The sequence below is a fragment of the Zalophus californianus genome, chromosome 3 (genome assembly GCF_009762305.2).
Source record: "Zalophus californianus isolate mZalCal1 chromosome 3, mZalCal1.pri.v2, whole genome shotgun sequence".
NCBI lineage: Eukaryota > Metazoa > Chordata > Mammalia > Carnivora > Otariidae > Zalophus > Zalophus californianus.
In genome coordinates, this window is record NC_045597.1 from 131412799 (window position 1) to 131431868 (window position 19070).

General features: G+C 34.3%; 1 protein-coding gene across 3 annotated transcripts in view; it reads left to right on the forward strand.

Annotated features, from left to right (window-relative positions):
• B3GALT1 (beta-1,3-galactosyltransferase 1) overlaps positions 1 to 19070 on the forward strand; it is a 525715-nt gene that overhangs the window by 147607 nt on the left and 359038 nt on the right. The window contains exon 1 of one of the 3 annotated variants that reach the window (XM_027591342.2): positions 14663 to 14793. The exons of the other annotated variants lie outside the window; for them this stretch is intronic. The gene's annotated coding sequence lies outside the window, so the exon portion shown is untranslated. Of the gene's footprint in view, positions 1 to 14662; positions 14794 to 19070 lie in introns of those variants that run through there. 3 annotated transcript variants of the gene reach the window in all.

Below are 19070 nucleotides of genomic sequence, written 5' to 3' on the forward strand. Positions count from 1 at the left end.
GTTTCCCCTAGATAAAGAATATCTAAAAAAATATACTTATACATTGGACCTCTCAGAAAGATGATACTCATTTTTAGGGAAAATTCTAACTGAATCATGGTTAGCTTTCAGCGTTTTCCCAGATTTAAATGCAGGTTTCACTAGATTTAGAAAAGTATACATACTGTCATTTGGAGGATAATGCAAGTTCCTTATTTTATTTTATTTTATTTTATTTATATAAAATATATATATTTGTTGCTTTTGGTGGGTTTTAAGATAGAGCAAAATAAAAATGCCATTGCTTCATCATCTTAAAGCAGAAGTTAGTCCTTTATTCTTAATGGATCACTGTAAATGGTATAATGTTAATAAATATCTATAGAATCATAGAATGATTCTTAAATCATTCCCTTAAAACTGTGATACAACAACACATATATTATGATCACCTGATTTATGGCAAAGGGGCCATATAGTATAGTGGAAAAAACCTGATCTTTTCAATAAATTGTCAATTAGATAAAAGAGAAATGAATCTGACCCCTAACTCATGCCACATATATAAATGAACCACAGATAATCTCAGATCTATATCTGGTAAGTAAAATAATAGAACTTGCAGAAGAAAATATAACAAAAATTTTCCTGACTATGGACTAGGCAAGTATTTCTTAAATTGGAAACAAAGAGCACTAATAATTAAAGAATAAAAAAAGATAAACAGGACCATATTAAGATGGTTCATCAAAATACACCACAAAGAAAGTGGAAAGGCAAGGTCCAGACTGGGAGAAGACTATTTATTTGGGTTGTGGGCTATAGTTTGCTAACCCCTGGTCTAAAAAACGAAGTCGACAAAAGAGAAGATTAAGAGACAAAAGCATTTTGTCAAAGAAAGATGTTTCCATACTACACCATTGGAAGACAGACTGCTGAAGGACCGACTCATCAAATACAAGCCCGTTAGGTATCTCAATGGGAAACAAAACTGCAAATTTCCACGGTTACCGATTTTATGTCCAGTTTGTTTATGGTGGGAAAGTAGCATTTTTTCCCCCTCAGAGGAATATCATATCTGCAAAGAACAGGACATATCTTAAGAAAAATCAGCATTGCAAAATTCAGGGTTAAGTTGTTTTGTTAGAGTATAAAATACTTAAGTTTTCATTTATTTGAGGGACTTCAGTTATTCAGGTGACTTTGTTTGGAATGCAAAATGCAGATTCCTGATTGGAATGTGATGTGCACACTTTTCCTTAATGGCAGCAAGACAAAATGTCAATTTTGCATCCACTTAGGAAGGGTCCCCATAGCAATATGTCAGTTCCTAGAGATTATTATAAAAGGCATAATGGTTTTAGGTATGTTTTTAGGGATTTTTAAATACTTCGCTTCATCAAGTATATAGGTATATTATTTAAGATGGTTTTAGCTATAAAGAAAAGAAAATTCAATTCAGACCAGTTTAAACAATATTGAGAGTCTGTAGAGGTCACTATTAACAGAATAAATTCAGAGGTGGTTCGGGAAGCCAGTTCATTTCTCTCTTTTCCTGTGGCTCTGCCTTCTCTGTGTTGGTTTCATCATCAGTCTCTTTACAAGATGGCTACCCTACTCCTTTACAAGATGGCTACTCTACTCCACCACTACATTTATAAGTAGATCAAAGGCAGAGGGAATGACTTTCAAAATTGGGTCCATAATTGAAGTTGCTATCCCAGGAGCCATCCTCAATCCTGCTCTTATATGTCTTTGGTGTGAAATCAATTATTCACCTATTTCTTGAGCAAATCTTTGTTATAAGGGGAATGGCTTTGGTGTAAGCTTCCCATCCTGAATGAATCACTGGGCAAGTAGACTCTGGTTACCCTGAGTATCTTGGTCCAGTGCTTCTCAAAGTGTGGTCTCTGAACAAGCAGTGTCAGTAGCACCAGAGAATTTATTAGAAATATGATTTCCAGGGCCTCATTCTAGATCAACTGTATTAGAAACTCTGAGGATGTGCCCAGCAATCTGGATTTTGTTGATCCCTCCGGGAGACTCTATGCACACTAAAAGTTGAGAACCACTGTTTTTGACTAATTAGAGTCTGTATCTAGAGCTGGAGTCAAACCATCAAATTACAAAGCTACTAATTAATTGGAGAGATGTGAAGTGTATTATAGATATAGCCATAAAGTCAGCTACACACAAAGCATATAAAATATATCTATTTGATAAGGAAAATTTTTTAAAAGCTGTAAATTATTATTAAAGTTGTAAAATGTCATATCTTGGAGTATATATGTATTTTTAAAGGTTTATTTATTTGGGAGAGAAAGAGAGAGCATGAGTGTGGGAAGGGGCAGAAGGAGAGAATATTCAAGCAGACTTCCCTTTGAGCCCAGTGCCCATCATGGGGCTCAATTCCACGACCACGAGATTATGACTTGAGCCAAAACCAAGAGTTTGGTGCTCAACGGACTGAGCCACTCTTGGAGTATATTTTAAACAAGATAAATTTTTATCTCATTTATTTTGATTGGTTTCTTTTTCATATTTTGAATTGTGATCCTTTTAGGTGATTATAGAAGTTACTTTATTTAATCATGACCAGTTTTTTTTAATGTATTAGACTTATTTATTTATTGGCGGGGCAGGGGGGATGAGGGGCAGAGGAAGAGGGAGAGAAAAAATCTTAAGCAGTGCCCCAATGCGGGGCTCCATCTCATGACCCTGAGATCATGACCTGAGTTGAAATCAAGACTTGGGCACTTAACTGACTAAGCCACCCAGGTGCCCCTTTTAATGTATTAGAGTTAATACAATTAAATAGTAGAAAATAGAGTGCAGCAATTTGAAATTTTGATTCAAATGTATATCTGCATGTATACATATGTATATGCTACTAGGTTGTAATATAAGATATTTAACAACTGACTGGGGACAAATTGCTATAGTTTACAGTTTGTCAGTTTGCATAGTGTAAATATTATACGTCCCCTTTGCCCATAACAGATGTCGGGCTATCAGTGTGACTCCACTGAAGGTAGATTTGGACAAGATGCACAATGAACAACATTATAATGTATTTCAGTCATAAATGTATATATAAATAGCCTCAAGAGCATATAGTAAAATGTAATTAGAAATTGTTAAGTTTTGAGTATTTATTACCTTAATTTTTAATATGTATTTGATTTTAAGTTATATAATTTAATGTTTAATAATGGCTATCTTTAACAACATTCCTGAAAAGTTAATAATGAGCTCTCATGAGCTGGTAAGAGCCAGCTCAAAAACACAATTAGACTGTGCCAGAAAGTTTGAAAGCCAGTGGTTTAAGCCATTCCCCATGCTTTTGCTGACTCAAAATGTTGAGAGAAAATGGCAAATGTAATAAGCTATTTCAAAACTTTTATCCTTTCTCTGGGCTACCTAAACTTCTCTATTAAAGGAAGAAAATCTGATTTCCATCCACTCCTCTTTTCCATAATCACATTATTTTCCCCTTAAAAATTGGCAACTATATCCATCTTCAAACTAATATACCTGATGAATTGGATTTGGGCACTGAAAGGAAGAGAGGAGTTGAAAACCATCTCATATCCAAAGATTGGTGTAATTTTGTGTCATTAACTTCAATGTGGAGACAGCAATAATAATAATTTAAATTCAATTGGCTAGAACATGTTCCCCATTCTAAGGATTCCTTCAAAATAAGATTTTCTCTTAGTAATCTTTAGCTCACGATGATATATTATATAAAATAAACAAATACTAATTAAATCCATTCTGCCTACATATTATTTCTAGTATTTCATGTAAAGATTATCAAAGGAAGTACCTTATTCAGGGAACAAAATTTTAAATGTAACAATAGAATAATTGCCATATAAATTTTTTCTGTAGAACTTTTCCACGGAGTTTTTTTTGAGCATGTTAATAATAAAATGAGTACAAATTTATTTGTGAATGAAATTTAATTTCCACTTAAGCTGCTGGAAAACATCATAATCCTTTCCCTCAAGGCACAACTTAAGTCCTATCTTCTTTGCAAAATCATTCCTAAAGACTTGCCCCAGTTTATTTACTTTTTCTTTGATATCTATTATACATATTTTCTTTCTGGCAAAAATTGGAAAGCCATTGTTCTCTCAATACCATCTTACTTCCATTAAATTTTAAGATCCATGAGAACAGAATCTTTTACTTTATTTTTATCCTGTGTAACCTCTGCCAGCATTAGGAACATAGTAGTATTCAAAGCCTTTTAAAGTTTATTAGAAAGAAGTGTAAGGTTCTGCACATGGGTCTATACAGTCAGCTCCCACTAATAATATAAATAATATATTAGTATGATTATTTAGTGTTTAATAATACTAGCACTGTTCCACGTATTTTACATGGATTATTCATGTAATTCTTACCACAAACTTTAGGCAGTAGAAAGAAAATTATCCCGTGATCATATAGTTTAAGAACTAGCATCCAGGAAGTTTGGGTCTAAAATCTGCACCCACAGTCATTTACTCTACCATCTTAGATATAGAAATGATTAAGCAGTAGCAGCAGGTTTCAAAAATCTGCCAACAAAAATTCCAACACTGATGGACTTCTGTGCTTTTAAGATTATATAAAAATGGAATTTAGAGTTTTGGAAGTTCTCTAAGTGTAACCCAATAAATGATATGAGAATGGCAAGTGTGAGACCAAATACATGAGTAGGTATGAGAATAAAATACGTTTGATTTCAGCTCCTTAGAAAGTAAAAACCAAGAGATTTATGGTCATTCATTGAAAATTTACTATGAAGACAGGAAGCATTTATAAGATTGGACATGACATTTTAGAACTATAGTTCATGTCTTTGGCAGAGCCTAACCCAGAGCACCTGAGCAAGAGCTAAGATAAGCTGAGCTTTGTGTTGGGCCATCCTTTCAAGGCTTACTCAGGTCTGAGAAACTTAATTATCTTTAATCTCTCATATAATTTCTAAGAAAAACTGAAAGAGGCTTTCTGAAACATAGTTAAATGATTTATATGAGGAATTCAATACTAGAAACCAAGAGAATCCTATGTGTTTTTTTTAAAGGATATCTTTTTATTTAAAATAATGATTTGAAAATCCCAAAGGATCAGGGTGATAATCATATAATGCACTATTGTACTGCTTCAGCTATTTCTTAAAGGAGATAACCTGAGAATAAAGACAACACAAATGCAAGTTCTTGGCCTCAATGAAGTCATCATTTTTTTTAATTTATTTATTTATTTGAGAGAGAGAAAGAGTGGGGGTGGAGGGGCACAGAGAGAGGGAGAGAGAGTCTTAAGGAGACTCTGCACTGAGAACAGAGCCCATCGCGGGACTTGATCTTACAACCCTGAGATCACAACCTGAGCCGAAACCAAGGGTTGGATATTTAACCGACTGTGCCACTCAGGCGTCCCATTATTTTTCTTTATATTATTTAGAATAATTATTTAGAATCATTTTTCCCTTGTTAGAAGTTAAAATTTTCATTTCCTGCCACAAATTTTATTGGGTCATCTGGAAATTCTATGACATCCCAAATAAGAAGACAAATATAATCCAACCGCTTTCTGAGAAAAAAAAAAATTTTTGAGTGCTAATAGTGTCCAGTCCTTATTTGTTTAGCAGAATCGGAACTCATCCAATACAGAGTAAGGCAACACAAGATAATGCCTGTGAGCAGTCGGGGCTGGAGTCAGGTATTCTTAAATTAGAAACTCGGCTTTTCTGATTATTAGTTGAGTGGTCTTCAGCTACCTAATTTTTCCTAAGCCCCACTTCCCAATCTCTGACATGGATATGAATGGAATTGCAGGAAATAGATGATCTAATAGACATGAGGTGCCAAGTGAAATAAATAGAAGTGACAGTGATATAATGTAAAGTCAATGTTCTGCTTTTCATTCATGTATTATTCACAGCATAAGTGATCACATTTTTCAAATTTGAATTGGCATGGTGGTCATTTTGCTCAATTCTTTATGTGTTGACATCAATAATATACTAAAGTATTCAAATAGTTTTTCAAAGGGAGGATCTTTTAAGCATAGATAGATAGACACCTTGTATTTTCCATACTACATATTCCCGCAGTTATTTAGGAGGTACCTACTAACTATTCTATTTTAGTCCTTTGTATGAACTTAAGATTTTCTTTCTATCCTGAAATGTTAAGAGAAAAGAATTTAAGAAACATTTAAGTACTAAGAAAGAGGAAAGTATTTAAGAGAAGAAATAAGTCCACTGAACTTTGTGTTTGTGTGTGTTTTTAATGTGGCATAAAGTGTTCATAACAAGATCAAAGATCTGTCTGTTCAAATGTACTTCAAAAAGAACTCCGAAAAGCAAATATACATTATTTTTAATTATCTAAAACATTTCCCAATAATTGAGGTTAAAGTGTGAAACAGAATAGCAGCAAGGGATTAAACAATAACTTCATATCACCTAAAGGGAAAGTGGACAATTTAGTGAAGATGTGACTGGATTCCTCCCCCACTCCTTTCACTGAGGTTATTTCTTTCCATCTCCAAGGGCCTTTCTCACAATGACCTTTGTGGAAAAAAAGTTCAGTGACATTGCCTGCAGAAATCATCTGCTGCTTCTAAAGTCAGTCATAGGTTTTGCTTCAAGTCAAGAAAACACGTTGCTCTCAATCACACCTCAGCATGCGATCTTCAGAAAGCCTCACCTTCCTATAAATGCAACCCCATCTCTTATAGTCAAACTGAAATACAGACAGTCCCCAACTTCATATGGTTTGACTTACAATTTTTTGACATTATGATAGTGCAAAAGTAATATACATTCCATAGAAACTGTATTTTGAGTTTTGATCTTTTCCCAGGCTAGTGATATGCATTTTGACTTATGACATTTTCACTTTACAAAGGGTTTATCAGGATGCAACCACAATGTAAGTCAAGGAAGATTTCTATTTCAATGAATTCCTCAAAGGAAATATTACTTATGGCTCTAGTTTCATTGATGTGTTCAAGGAACTGTGGGGTTTTTGTTGTTTTGTTTTGTTTTGTTTTGTTTTTAAGAAAAGAAATAGGATGCTAAGATATCAAAAAAGGAAACAACAAATTTGATAATCACATATAGATATATGCAGCATATATTAAAATATGCATGTTATTTATAAATATCTTAAGTAGGATGGCTTTTAAAATTTTTTTAAAAACTATTAACTTGGTCTCAGTAAGCTATGTATCTTATTTGTATAATTATTGACTACTATCATGTTCCTTTATATTAAAAAAACAATACCACTGTGCTGTGGCAATAGGTCTTTGGATGGATGCAAATTCATCTACAGTTCCCTTTAGTCAATCTAATGACCAATAGGGATAGGAAATAATCACATTCTGTAGTTGAAAAGGCAGAATTGGAGGGAAGGAAGGCATGCTTAGCAAGGAAAGGAGTAAAGCCCACTAACCCACTCAAAGCCTCATTAATATTATGTATCTTTATCTGAGCTAATCTACAACTATGCTTTATTCTCCTGGGAAAAAAAGTAAGAAGAAAAGTACAGAAACCCAGGTATTCTCTTGGCTTACTAGTTAATATAGGGCCTCTTCCAGACATTGCATTTGATAACTTATAGTCCTTGGCAACCATGTTGAGCTATAATATTACCTAGCAGAGCAAATAGTAAAGAACAAAAATGTCACATTAATATTCTCAGAAGACTGCTTTATTTCTTTATTATTCCTGCATGTTCATAAACCCTATATTATAAGCTGATGGCTGGTGAGTCTTTGTTTTGTCCTGTCAGCCAGAGTTTTGACATGATGACATATGACTGGCAGTATTGTGTTCTTGTAAAGGATGGGGGCAGAAGGCCATTCCAAAATAAAGATAATGAGATTAATAAATTGGCTTTTAACTCAAAATGCCATTTTGTGTAGCATTTGTACTGTCAAAATTATTTTTTTTTCCACAACTAGAAAAAAACAAATTATTTCAGCACACATTGTATAAACTTGATACTATATATATATATATATATAGACAATCTAGAGTATGTAGTATGATGTATCCATTAGTTCAACAAATATATATTAAGTGTCTAGTTTGTGCTAGACACTGTTTATGGCATTGGGGTAAACAAAACACCTACTTCATGCATTTTTAAATCCAGTGGAGGAAAATAGACATTTAATAAACATCTAAACAAATATACATATACTATGTTAATTGGTGATAAGTGCTTGGAAGATATATAAAATATTAGTAAGAGGGTAGAGAGGGACAGGTAGTGATAATATTTCCTGTTCAGTGGAGGATTCAAGAGCCATGAAATTGTGAAAAAGCATAGCTTTCTGGAATGATGCCTATCTGGGAAAATTCTGTAGAATATTGATTTTCACAAGCTAAAGGACGATAATGTTATAGAAAAAGATTTTAAGGAATTAAGCCTATGATAAATAATTTTCAATGTAAATTGCTTTTGAGTGTAGACTATAAGATGGTTTTATAATCAAATCTAATCAAAATCTGACAGGGATATTACAAGAAAAGATATTTACAAACTACTCTTTCTTATAAATACAAAAACCCTTACCCCAAAATATTAGCAAACCAAATTCCATAATATATAAAAAGGATAATGCAAATGATCAAGTTGGGTTTATTCCAATGATGCAAGATTTTAAAATTAAATCAATATAACTTACCACATTTACAAAATAAAAAAGAAGCAAAATGTTCATCTCAAGAAATACAGAAAAGGAATTTGATAAAAATTATTTCTTCATAATTAAAAAAATAAAACTGTTAAACTAGTAATGAGATTTTCCCAGTCTGACAAAGTATTTCCAATATTATATTTAGTGATTAGATGCTTAACATTTACCCCATAAGATCAGGAACAAGACAAAGATAGCACTATAAACACTTCTATCCAATATTGTACTACAGAAACTGTCCAGTGAATGAAGTGAAAAGAAATGAATGTGAAGAGATTTGAAAAACAAGGTGACATGGTTATATATGAAAATAGGGCAAAAGACTCTACAGAAAAATTATTTGATTAGTAAGTGAATTTAGCAAGATCTCTGGACCTAAAGCCAATATTTTTAAAAAATGTATTTCTATTTAACACTGGTGGATTTGAAAAAAACAATCACCAAATACATATATTTTGACATATTTATCAAAAGACATATGACATGTTCAAAAATTTTGTTATGAGTTGAATTATATCTCATAAAAAAGAAATGTTAACTCCTAACCCCAGTACCTCGGAATGTGACTTTATTTGGAAATAGGGTCTTTGCACAGGTAATCAAGTTAAAGTGAAGTCAGTACGGTGGGCTCAATCCAATATGACTGTCTGGTGTTCTTATAAAAAGGGGAAATTTGGACACAGGGCAGACATGCACAGGAGGAAGACAATGTGAATATGCACAAAAAGACAGCCATGTGACCTGAATGAAGCATCTACAAGCCAGGGAACACCAAAGATTGCCTGCAAACCACCAGAAGCTAGGAAGAGATAAGGAAGGATTCCCTTACAGGTTTCAGAGAGCATGGCCCTACTGATTGCCTGCAAAACTGTGTGATAATAAATTTCTGTTTAGCCCACCCAGTTTGGGGCACTTTGTTACAGTAGTCCTAGGAAACTAATACAGTTCATATCAATATTATTTGTTACATCTAAATTTTTTGGAAATGACCCAAATATCCGTTAATAGGAGCATGATTTTTTTAATGTGATATGTAAACATATTGGAATAGATGTATTCATGCATTGAAATAGGAATAAAAATGAAGAGATAGATGTTAGATATGATAAATTCATACGTAGAGTTAAAGAACATTTAAACTAATCACTGGTGTAAGAAGTCAGAATAATGATTACATGTTTGTAAGAAAAAATAAGGGGTGATATGAGGAGATCCAATTCTCTTATTTGTAGAATGAGTGTGGTGCTGCTATTCCTGAAATAGCCTGAAACACTGCTTCTACAACTAAGAGAACTGTAGAAGCCAAATCTGAAAGACAAGCTACTTAGAGGTATCTGAGAAGCAGCATGGTAACATTGTTAAAATTGTGGACTCAGGAGCCCGCCTACCAAAGTGTAAAAACCCAAATCTACCACTTGCTAGCCAATAACTTTGGGTAACTTACTTTTCTGTGCTTCCGTTTCTCATCTGTGAAATAAGGATAATATCATCTCTCTTAGGGGATTGCTTTGAGGATTATATAAGTTAATGCTTCTAAAATATTTTAATAGTGCCTGAATATTTAATATGTATTTATTTAGTATATATTTATTAAATAAGTATTAAGTCTTTATATTTAATATATATTTGTTATATATTGCATATTTAGTATGTATTTATTAAATAAATAATATCTTGGGAAAAAAACAAAATTTGAACTATGGAAATTTGAGAATTCATGTTTAGAATTAAAATGGTTTTCTCCTTTTGTATTCAGTCTGTATAAATCAATACATATATATATACTTAAGCATTAAGCAATACATATGAACAAATGTGTCCATGATAAGAACACATTCTAAATCTTAATGAAATGCATCTTCAGTCACTATAGATACTTGTAATCATGGTAAAATAAAATAGTTAAAAATATTATCTATAAGAGAATTTGATAACACTGTCAAACTGTAGTTGTCTTTCTAGAAACATCAAACTAGACTGGAAAGCAATTCTAATTATCATTCATATTTTTAGATATCAACATATGATTTTAATTAATATGTATGATCATTAAAAATTCATACCATGTAAGAAAAACTATTGTTAACACTAAAAAGTGACTAGCCTTTGATATCTCCAAAACCTATGCAAATTGTCAAGTATTCTCTATTTCCTTATCAATAGCAAATTATATAAAATTATTTCTGTGAGATTTGCAACAAAAGATTGTCTTTGTTGTGTTGGTGCTCAAGAATTAAATTGTTATTTTTTTCTGAACACTCATTTTGTCCACTTTCAAAAATAAACTCCCATCACAGTAGCTTTCCTCTGAACCATAATCCTGATGTATATTCATGAGTTTCAGAATGAAGGGCTCAGCAGTACATCTAACTTCAAACCCAGTGTCTCTCTATTTGACTCCTGCTCTATCCTAAAGGGAATTTATTTGATACCATTAGTTTCATAATACCAGGAAGGTCCACTAAGTGCACTGATGTGGTCATTCCTGAGAATGGACCCACTGATCATTTTCTTCTGTCAGATCAATCTAAGAAATAATGAAAATTGGTAAACTCATTTTTCTGGGTTCTAGCAATTAAATATTAAGTAGAAATAGTTTGAATATGTTCTATCTTCCTTTTCTTTTATTGAGAAATAGATTTTAGTCTTAGCATCCCCATTTTAAATTGTAAATATTATGTAGATATATTTGTAATCCAGTGCAATTTATTAAAATGTTGTAAAGATTTGGATTTTAAATAATACTTAATAGGATATTAAGTATTAAGTTATTAAGTATTCCATTTCCTTTCTTTTTTTTTTAATGCTGGCATCTAAATTGCAGTTGGAAACAGAAGGAGCTGGAGAGGGATTATAACTCACTTTATGAGACACTGCACAATGTCTACAGTCCACTCCTACACTACTGAATACACAGTATCAGCCCATGTGGAAGTCTTTACCATATTGCATAAGATAATATTCACCTGTCTTTGGGCTTTACTTTGTGAGATATAGTAGTCCAGTTTCTAGGAGCTTATTTCTATTTAAATAACATTGAAAAGCATTGAGGAAATGTACAATTAAAAATAAAATATGTACCTACTTTTCCATATAGCTTGATCAATTTCATTTAGCTATTGTAAGGGAGCATTCAGAGCCTCTGTCCTAAGGATTCATTATTCTACAGAGAAAACAGGTTTTGTGGCTTTTGGTGGCTTGATATTTTGTTATCCTTTATATAGGTAGGACAGAGCAGGCTGATTGAGGAGATTCATTAAAATGTAGTTTCAGTTCCTTGATCTTGCTAAAAATAGATAAGCAGAATGTTGGGTAAACACAGTGAAGAGACCCTTTCTTGTTTAGGTATCCTTCCTGAAAAAGCCTGTGGGAACTGTTATTTCTGAACAGGACCTGCTAATTAACTAGTACATATTAAATACCTGTGTATTTGGAAGTAAAAATCGACACTTGGTTCATTTATGCCACATAAATAGAACTAAGACTTGGTGGGAAGACATATCCCTATATACAAATTATTCTTTCATAGATGGAATAGTTTTATCCCTTCAAAGTTAGCTGAGAAAGAAAAAAAATCAATACATCAAACCTCATCTTCTAAATTACTCCCATTGAAAATGAAAGATGGGTTTTGGAGTTGAAGATTTAAGAGAGCAGATGTAGAAACTGAGATTTTGGCAGCCCTGTCAGAAACTAATGAGCTTTGGGGAAACCCAGCTGATACAGAGTTTGGATAGATAACTATCAACACTACAGGGTGTCTAACACCTACAGTGAACTGGTTTCAAGGTGTCATGTGGAAACTGACCACAGGTAGTCTTTCCAAATCGCTTACAGAATTATTCAGTACTACAAAAGACTTTACAGTGTAGTATTACTCAGTGTATTTAGAATTAATGTTGCTGTTAATATATGCATACTCTTTTTGAAGCAGGAGTAAAAGTTCATAGTATTTTAAACCCTTGGTGGGTGCCTTACATAGTTCATTAGTCACCATAAAGCTATGAATGGTCTTTATTTAATGGTGGATATCTAGGGCAAGCCTGTGGTTAAGATCCAGTTTGAGGGCTCTCAGAGAGAGACCCAGAGCCTTCAGCCAGCTGTTAGAAGAGTAGAGAGATGGTATGAACCACTGTAGTAGGAAAAAGTGCAAGGAGACTATGAAAGTTCAGGGTTCCTATGCTCCTTGGTAGGGAACTCCTTTTTGTAATTGGTTCTCGTAGTGGTTTTGGTGTTCATTTCCTTGCTATGACTGGCTATATACTAGCTACCTAATTTCAGAGTGTTTAGTGTTTCAGTGTGTGTTTCAGTATGTATTCAGTGTATAAATATAATTAAGTGCATATTTGACTCTGTATTCCTGCACATCTGGCTGTAGATTTTATAGGATATACAAATTAGGCAATCTTTATGTGTTGATGCTGATAAGATGCTGCCATGGGACTTCCAGTCAGAATTCATACATACACATTTTTCAGTTACTCAGTCCTGCTAATCAGTGTGTGCATTTGGGAGGGTGTGGAGTAAGAGTGGAGGTAGAAGATATTAACGTGAGTGAACAGGAATCTCTGCCAAAGACCATTGCCCCCAAGTATATTGGACCTTTCCAACCCATCTGAGCACCCTTCCAACTCAAGGGTCTAATCCACTGTTTCCCAAAAAAGTTAATCTCACTGTAGCCTCTACCCCTTGGGTCCATTGGGTTCAGCTTGGTGACTCACACCCTTCTGAACCTTTAGTGATTTCCCATTAAACTTTAGAATAAAGTTCAAACCTCTTATCATAGTCTGAAAGATCCTATACAGATTTACCTCTGTCTGCCAAACCCTCCATATATTCTGGGGAATAGTCAAGTATCTTTGCTCTTTTCTGAATTTTCCAATACCTCTTATTTCAAAGCCTTTGCCTTCTTCCTCCCTCTGCCCACTGTTTGCTCTTCCTCACTCTTCATTTTTATAACTGAAATATAGTCTTTATTTGATAGCTTCAAAGGAAGAGAACTGTCAAATGTTAAGTGAAACGTGAAAAATGGAAACTACCTGCAGTGATGTTAGTATTTCCATTTGTTTGGAATTCTCTGCGACAAATTGCTAAGGTCTAAATGTCCTTCCTAAATGAAGGATAGTTAAGTCATTTTCTATAATTAAGCAAACTATGTCAGGCACTTTCTGTGTTCAGAAATCTGCAGTGAGTTCTACTCAGGACCAGAAAGTCTATTTTCAGAGGTTAGTTATTCACAAACCCATATCTTGTAATTCATTCTTTTAGTCAATAAGCATTTATTGAGTAACTAGTATATGCCAGTCACTCTAAAAGATAGTATGCCACATTTCCAGTTATCCTGTTGTAAAGAAACATGACCCAAGGAATAAACACACTGGGAATAACCTGTAAAGATATTTTACTTTCTTATAAACATTACCTGAGAATGTATTATGTGCCTATCACTGTGCTAAGCATTGAGAATATTAGAGCCCCTGATTTAAGAAGTTTTAACTCTTTGGCAGTAATAGACTTAAACATAAGTACAATATGTTAAAGATACAGAGGTTTGAAAAAAAGAAAAAAGGAAAGAGGATTAATGAATTAATAGTGGGGGTGAGGAGTGCGCCTGGGTGGCTCATTTGACTGAGCATCCGACTCTTGATTTTGGCTCAGGTTGTGATCTTGGGGTTGTGGGATCGAGCCCCTCATGGGACTCCACACTCAGCAGAGTCAACTTGAGTTTCTCTCCTCCCTATGCCATTCCCCTGGCTCATGCTCTCTCAAATAAATAAATAAGTAAATAAACAAATAAATAAAATCTTTAAGAAAAAAATAGAGAGGGGGCAGTGGGTCATTAGGGAGGTTTTCCTAGAGTCTCTGAGAGTATTTGAGTTTTGAAAAAAGAAGGAACATATATTATCAATCAACGTAGAGTGTTCCCCATCTTCCCCTTCCACCTGGAAATAAAGGTGTTTTTTAAATTTTCTTTCCCCACAGTGTTCTAGAAAGGTTCTGTCTTTGGCTGATCATTTATTTGATTATACAAATCCAGAGAAGGAAGAAAGAAGTCCCGAGTGAACCATAAATGGATGAGAAGTTTGGAGATAATTTAGAAGGAATGTGAGTAGAAGTTGCTGTTGTATGTGAGGAAAATAAACAGGAGGAAAGGTGGAGACTTTTAGAAGTATGGCTCTTCTTTGACTATGTATCACATTTATGGGTTCAAGAAGATAACTATCCAGGAGTAATAGAGAGTAATGTAAAGAAATGGATGCTCAACCCATTATTTTAAGGGATAGGACTAAACTACATAGGACACAGAAAGGTAAGAAGACATTTACTGGGAAGACAGAGAGTAAGGATAACCAGACAGAGGAATCACAATGGACAGGGGCACAAACACATGCTATAGCTCAGGTTCTTGAGCTGATAGTAAAAAGCTTGGTACTGAATACTGCGCAAAAGGAAAGGGAATGTAACAGAACGGAGATGTGTTATATGAGGCTGTGTCTATGGGATGCACCACTAGAATATGGAAAATTTCTAATCAGCCAATTGGTTCATACTTCAATACTATTTTGACTTACTGCTAGCATTAGACTGCCAAAGTGACCAGCTAATTGATCTGACTTTTCATTGACACAGTCTTACTCATTGTCTGTACAGTACAGTTGCTTGCAGAGAAATGCTGACATAAAATTAGACGGGATTGATCTGTCTAGGACCTTTGTAGTATCTTTCAGCATCATTGTCTGTCCTTCTCTTGTGTTTCTAACTTCTGTTTCACTACAGGCCAGCAAAATTGTGTTGATATAAGCATCACTTCATCTCTGTGAAACTGGTTGTATTGTTTCTGGGCTCTATTGTCATTGTCTTATCAGCAGAGGTGGATTTCAGGTGAAGTGAATCCAGACTAAGCTTCAGGACCTATCACTTATAGGGGCTCATTCCATATGAATCTAATTTTTAGCTTGTAATCTTGTCTTCTTTTCTTAAATAGGGATCCCAAACTTGTGTTTGAAACCTGGATCTCCTCCTGCAGTAATCTCAGCTACAAAATATGTGGCACAAGTTGAAATGGCCATCAACAGTACTTTAATCAGTTCTTGAAGCTACATTGTAGGTTCTTGTGATCACTCTTTGGTAGACTCCTAGAATTTGATGTGATTTTGACCCAGATGTTAAAATGTAAATTATTCATTATGAGGTTTGCTCTCCAAAGGAGTACATAAATGTGATTCGAAAGTGATTCTAAAAGTTTTGAATTGCCAATTCAGATATAATTACTGGATGATGGAAAATTTTATCTCCTCATAATCACAGATATACATGCTATGCATTGTAAATACCACATCAGATTTTAAATACCTTCTTATTTGACAACTGTATTAATTTGCTAGGGCTGACATAACAAAGTGTTTGAGCCACAAATTGGTGGCTCAAATAACAGAAATCCGTTGTCTCGATTCTGGAGGCTAGAAAGCCTGAGATCAAGGTGTTGGTGGAGTTGTTTCCTTTGGAAGGTTGTGAAGAAGAATCTGTTCCATGCCTCTCTTACAGCTTCTGGGGGTTGCTGGCAATCTCTCGTTCCTTGGCTTCTGCTGCATCACCCTGATTTCTGCCTTCATCGTCACATGGTATTCTTCCTGTGTGTGTGTGTCTGTGTCCAAATTTCCCCATTTTATGAGATCACCAGTCATTTTGGACTAAGGGCCTACTTTACCTCAGTTTGATCTCATTTTTAACTAATTATATAGACAACAACCTTATTTCCCAATAAGATTAGATTCTGAAATACTGGGAGTTAGGACTTGAACAGATGAATTCTGGGTGAACACAATTTACCCCCTAACAATTCATAATAGTAAATATATCAGAAAGAATACTGACATTTATGCAGTTGGCTTGCTTCTATTGTGGACAGTGCTTAGAATTCAAATTAGCAGCTCTAGGTATTTATCTTGAGGAGGCACAACTAGAGTCAGGATGGCTAAATGTATTGAGCATTTTTCTAATGTCAGTGGACATAGTTATAATAAGCATGTATTGTTTTTACTGTCTGGAGTTCAGAAAATATCATATCTTGCCCATAAGGTTTTGGCCTCAAGTCACATTTCAATTCTGGGGCCTGCAACTTTACAAAAGCAACTGATGTTGAAAGATACACAACATGATCCTTCTTGTCCTATTAAACCTTGACAGCTTTTTGGGTTTTTCCTTTAAGGGGGGAATAGTACAGACAGTTTTGAAGTTCTGTGAACTGTTTTAGGGTTGTGATATCTTAATAAAATATTCTATGCAAAAATCTACTCCCTCACTAAAAAACATATATATCCCATTCAAAACAAAATTTTGAAATTCCAACTTGTATACTCTCACTGAGATAATGGCTTCCTTAATTTTTGGAGCGTTGAGCAATTTATTTCATCGCCTATAATCCATATTTAATGTTAATTGATGAAGTGGAATTATGAAAAAAGAGGAAATTAAGGAAGATGAGGCAAAGAAGAAAAAGAAAAAAGATAAAGGGAGATGACCAAATGTGAAGAAAAGAAAAAAAGAGAAAAGACATTCTTCTGAATTTTCAGAAAGCCTCTCTTAAGTAAGTATTGTGGTTCTGTAAATAATTCTGTCTGCAGAAGATAAAAGGAGCAGATTGGCCAATTACTTTCAAACTGTTTGATCATATCAATGTTTTCATTAATTATTCAAGTTTTAAGACTCATCAAAGAATCCTAATGCATAACTCAAAAAGAGGAGCAAAAGCTAAGACACTGGCAAATACTTTTTATGCTTAAGATTTCTCCCGCTTATGAGCATATTGGCTTTTGAATGTTGGGCTGATTTCAACCCCATACGTGGGAAGGAGGTTGACAGTTTAGCCTTTTGAAAAAAGGGAAAGAAGGACATAAATTAAAGGTGCTTAAAAAGTCATGTCAGCGAGTAGAGCTAGAGGTGCAGGATAAAATGACATCTTTGACATTATGTGAACTACTCTTAGATTGTCCCTGTTGTACCCACATCCTTGGCCTGACTTCACATTTGTTGCTGCAGGCCAAGCATTGGTTGACCATACACAAAAATGGTACCTCAGTATTTACCTGAAAAATAGTTGCAAGAACAGTTTAAGGATCATAAGAAAAATGAAATGAGATGATTAGACAGAAGAAAGGAAGGATGATGCAGTGAGATCCTATAATAATATGAGAGTACGTTCCAGAGAAACATTTTTATGAAGTCTGTAATGTATTACTTTAGCTTTATCCCAATTGTAAGTTATCAGACCATTTTATGGGCACTATAATGTCACTAGAAGTGCATGTCTAACAAAATAATAGAGTGCATTGCCAATTCTTCTGGGTGACCACTGCAGAGAGACTATTAGACCCATTTGTCAATGTACTTTGGTGTCTAATAGTTTTAAAGAATGGATGGTTGTGAACCCTATTCCCTATTCAACATTTTAAAGATATCATTTCTCCTCATACACAGTCCATTGAATCATCAGTTTTGAGTACATCTATTTGTCCACCCATGCCTTTTCAGTAAGCTGATTGAAAAGTAAACAAACAAACAAAAAAACACATTTTGAATGACAGACTAGAAAATACAGTGTGTGAATGGCATATGGAAGGTCTATTTAGTGTTTCAAACAGAATTGATATTTTTTTACATTTTGGGTATTATGCAAGTTGGCCCAGAACATTAAAATGGAATATATACAAAATAGATCTTCAAATAGGAAAATCTGCTTTGCAATAAAATAGCTTAGAGGTCTGAGATAGTAAGGTTTATGCCTTTATGAAGAATTCCTTTACAATGCATGGATTTAGCAAGCTCTTTAAAAGCATAGCTTTATTTTAATTTTAAAGATTTATTTATTTATTTGAGAGAGAGAAGGAGCAGGGGGAGGGGCAGAGGGAGAGGGAGAAGCAGACTCCCCACTAGGCAGGGAGCCTGGATGTGGAGCTGGATCCCAGAACTCGGATCATGGCCTGAGCCAAAGGTAGACATTTAACCAACTGAGCCACCCAGGCACCCCAAAAGCATAGCTTTAGATATTGTTAATAGTACTGTATTTATCCAGAGGGATTTGCTTTTACCAGTTCTAACTTCAGCATTCATTGACTGATCTCATGTTCCCAATCCTTTATAATCCTAAATACACTACCCTTCACCTTTCCAACTCTTTTAACAATTATTAAAATGGGTGAGAAAAAAAAGAAAACATCCAAGGGAAAAGAGGGGAGCAAGAGGGGTTTCCCCCAAAGGAAGAGCTACTGGTTTTCTCTATGTCCTTGAATGAGTCAATTCCATCATTTGTTAAATAGGAGACTGAACCGGGCGATCCATTAAGTGTCTCTGCTACAAATTACAATGCTATGATGTTAAGTGAG